Below are 4,939 nucleotides of genomic sequence, written 5' to 3' on the forward strand. Positions count from 1 at the left end.
TTGCGGGGACTACGTACGCACGAGGTGACGAGAGTCCGTGCGTAGCTACTATTATGCTATTGTTCGGGTAGTCTAGGACCCAAAAGCATGCTATACTTTGAATATTTGTAATCTTATGGATAGTTGAATCGCTTAAACCACATCAAAATAGTAAATGAATTTCTAACAAGATCTAAACCTCATTTTCGTAAATTGTTGAAAGAGAATTAGCTTTTCTTTGAATAAGTGCCCCATGTTGGCTTCTTGATTGAATGTCTCTACGTGTTATTTGGAACGGGCCGAACGCCTCGGCAGATTAAATAGATGCATCTATAGGCGCGCCGTCGACCCTCGGCAAGTGCACAGTTTAATTCTGTTGGATCGGGCCGTCGCCTCGGCATTATATGCACATGCTTGTGTTGCTGCCTTGAACTTGATTAAGTTATTATTGCCTCTTCATGGCTTGAAAACATTTGGATAATTACGAAAAGGAATTTTGAAAACTGCCTATAAAAGAATTAGTTGTTTACTTGTTTCCTTCAAGTGGATTAAAAATCATGTTTATAGAAATCCGCGATTTAATGTTTTATTGATATCACATTATTGGACCCTTAGTATGTGTCGAAGTCGACCATCTCGTCTCTACTTCTTCGAGATTAGGCGGGATACTCATTGAGTACAAGTTGTTTACGTACTCATACTACACTTCTGTGCATTTTTGTTGCACAGGTATATGTTACTCTAGCGGCCTACTGGGCATAGCAGCACGGATGATTCGGGGACTAGGTGAGTTGCATTATTCGAGGCGGCCCGCAGCTAGTAAAGTCCCTTCCAGTAAATTGTATTTCCTTTCTGTCCACTGTATTCCGGACGGATGTTGTATTGTATTTTATGTCCTTATCAGTAGATGCTCATGCACTTGTGACACCGAGTTCTGGGATGGTTTGACATATTTTGTATTGATTGATTATTATTTAATTAGATTTGAGACAATTATCTTTTAAATTGCTAAAGTTGAAGGAAAAATCCTAGATTTTCAAAAGTAATAAAACGAGAATTTGATTAAGTAAATTTGTTGGCTTGCCTGACAGCAGTGTCCGGCGTCATCACGACCCTTAGTGGATTTTAGGTCGTGACAATAGAACTTTGACTTTCTCTACAACTTTTACCAAGAAAAACCGTATCTTACACTAAACCAATAGTTAGGAATTTGTATTTAATTTTAATTCTTCAAAATTGCATAAGAAGGAATCGGTATCTGATTTTGTTATGAAAAACTTTTCTTCAAAATTTTGCATACTTATCAAACAGTAAAAGAAAAAAAAGGAGCCTTCGAAAACTTTCTCTTTCCTTTATGATAACCAAAAGATTGCAAAACAACATTCTTTTGTTAATTTGATCCTTTGAAATATGTTCATTAACCATATTTCTTTTATGTCAAAGTATGAAAATAATTATTTTACGAAAAACAAAAAAATATCCTAAATATAAATAAAAATCATATCTTTTCAAGAAGGGACGAAATTATTGTCAAAGTGTTTAGCAATTTCTAATTTAAATAAAAAATACATATATTGCGTGTAATTACAATTTTATCTAACATAAATATACTTACGAACAAAAAGCTCATTTACAAGTTTGCTTACCTCGAAATACAAGTAACAATTAAACTTGTTCATGATTTTAAAGATATGTGTGTAGGCATATATATCTTATTATAATTAATTTCACAAAATAATTTGGACTATATTTTAAATTCAAGATATATTAGTTCAAATAAATATTATGGGCTAATATAATTGAATTGATTATACGGAAAAGGTCCAAAAATATCCTTGAACTATTCGAAATAGCTCAAAAATATCCTCCGTTTGTTTTTGGTGCCAAAAATATCCCGACCGTCTATGTTTTAGCCCAAAAATGCCCCTAAACCCGTTAGTTTTGCCATTGAAGCTGACATGACAGTCCAACTGGGTTAGAATTGCTTACATGGTCGTCCACCTAAGCAATCCATATGTGAAAATTATTTATTCGGAAATTTTTAATAAAATACAAAATCAACATTTATACTGAAAAAAGTAAAAAATTTCGAAAAAACAAATTTATTTCGAATTTTTTTAATTAAAATACAAAATCAACACTTATTCCGAAAAAAGTAAAAAATTTACGAAAAAATTATTCTTGATTGGGGTTTACGATGTGATTAAAAAACTCCATTGTTCTCTTTTGTGAATTTATGATTGTAGATATCGAGAATTCATATAACCGACCCCNTTGAATCCAGTAATAGCGTAGTTATGTCTTGGAACCATTATCCCTGTATAATTTCAACCCCATTCTTTAGCTCCAAAAAAAAAAAAATTAACACACAACGTTTACAAGAAAAAAATTAAAACTTTATTTGTACAACAACAAAGACATCGGTTTCTTAATCCTAAACAAGTTGGGGTCGGTTATATGAATTCTCGATATCTATAATCATAAATTCACAAAAGAGAACAATGGAGTTTTTTAATCAAATCATAAACCCCAATCAAGAATAATTTTTTCGTAAATTTTTTACTTTTTTTCGGAATAAGTGTTGATTTTGTATTTTAATTAAAAAATTCTGGAAAAATAAAATTTCCAAAAAAATAATTTTCACATATGGATTGCTTAGGTGGACAACCATGTAAGCAATTCTAACTCAGTTGGACTGCCATGTCAGCTTCAATGGCAAAACTAACGGTTTAGGGGCATTTTTGGGCCAAAACATAGACGACAGGGATATTTTTGGCACAAAAAATAAACGGAGGATATTTTTGAGCTATTTCGAATAGTTCAAGGATATTTTTGGACCTTTTCCGTTGATTATATAAGGGGTTTTGGCATGGTATAACAACATACCCATATAGTTGGTAGAAAATAGCCCTAGTTATAGATATTGGCATCAAATAGCCAATAAATGTATATCACAATTTTTTCTTCTTCTTTGTCTATATCAATATGTATATTAAAAATTTATTTTCATTCTTTGTATATCAATAATATAAAATTATATATATAGTTATTGCTGCCTTTATATCAATGTATATCACAATAAAAATATTGTATTATTTGTATATCATAATGTATAGCACTTCAGACATGTGTATACCAAAATAATATCATAAGTTTATTTTCTTCTTTGTGTATATCAAAAATTAATTTTTTTTGTATACCAAAATATTATTTACTCCCACAATTATATTTATTATTTTTATATTTAGAAATTGCTTAAGCTTGCTATATCAAAAATTTAGTTTCCCTTTTTAATCAATAATTAATAATTATATTATTTGTATATCAAATTGTATAACATAATAATAATGTGTATCTCAAAAAGATTTATTAAAATTTTATTTCCGTTCTTTGTATAACACATTTCAGATTGAAAACTCAAGCATGTGTATCCCCTATTGTAACTCAGGTATATCTCTATGTACATCAGTAATATCTCATGTATATTATGTGTATCTGTGTATATCCATAAAAATTTGTGTTATATATACGATATACAATGTGATATACATGGGCATCCATAAATAAATTGTATTGTATACACGATATACAAAGTGATATACATAGACGTCCTTAAAAACTTATGTGTGATATACACTGATGTACACGATATACAACGTGATATACACATGTCGTAGTTGGATTTTTAGGTCTAATTTTTTGCCTTGAACCAGTCTAAATTACTTATAATCTTGCTCAAATTTTGTATATAGCCTAGTTTAGGTATTTTCAACCAATTTCAATCACACCCACTTATTCAATTCAACCAAAAAAATGAAAAGAGAAGAAAAACAAAGTTGAAATATATTTTTTTCTCTTAGTTTTTGCTAATCTTGCTAAATTTTTATATATAGCCGCATCTACGCTGAGTGAATCACTGTCCATTCCAATAACATGATTAATTGCCCTCATGTATTTCTCTTAAGTTTGAGAAGGACCCGAAAATTCCTCAAAAACCTAAGAATCTCGTAGCGTTCACGTCTTGTAGGTTGCTTTTCTTCGGTTGCGGCGGAAATTAACTGGACGACGTCGGCAAGGCATCGATGGTTGTGGATGCTGATTTGACGATGCAATTGGTGTGGATAAAAGGAAAAATTAAAAAAATCCTAAATTCTCTCCTCTCCTCTTTGAGATAGAAGAAGAAATACAAGGAGAGAAAGGGGAAGCCAAAATAAGCGTGTAGTTTTTTTGGAAGACAATATAAAAAAGAGTAGTTTTTTTTAAGATTTGGCTATATAATGCTAATTGTTTGGGGCTAACTTTGCCAAACCTAATATAAGGCTAAAAAATTATCAATTTCTGTTATGAGTTGTTATAGGATGCCAAATAAAAAAGTCTTAATCCATTGGGCTAGCCCATTTAATTGGGTTAAAGTGATGAGCCGACTTCATTAAGCCCAAGATGCCATCTTCCTAGATGCCTAATTTGGTGGCCAATGAAATCGCGCCATGTGTGCAAGTGACATGTTCTGGCCAACCAAATGCGGTCATGTCACACTCCAATTTGATTGGTCGGAAAGAGTTTGTTCTTATTATAACTCCTCCCTTCCACAACTATAAATAGGGGTCTTCATAACCCAGAAAAGAGACCAGAAGATATAACAAGAAGCAAGAGAGAGCTCGTGGATCAAACGCTGCAGATTTCTCTAAAAGATACAAGCATTCAAGTGTTATAAGGATTAAAAGATCAAGATGATGATTCAAGAACAAGTTGTATGACCTTGGATTAAAAATACGTCAAGATCAAGATAAAGCCTCAAGCACTTGGATTAAAATAAAATAAAGTTCAAGATCAAGCTCGAAGGCTCTTTTCTTTACTGTTGAAAAGTAGAATCAGAGGATTCATAGAGATTGTGACACTCAAATATTTGAAATGAAATACTACGCTTGTTGCAATATTTTTCAGTCTTGATTTTATTTTT

This window comes from Nicotiana attenuata, unplaced genomic scaffold (genome assembly GCF_001879085.1).
Source record: "Nicotiana attenuata strain UT unplaced genomic scaffold, NIATTr2, whole genome shotgun sequence".
Lineage (NCBI taxonomy): Eukaryota > Viridiplantae > Streptophyta > Magnoliopsida > Solanales > Solanaceae > Nicotiana > Nicotiana attenuata.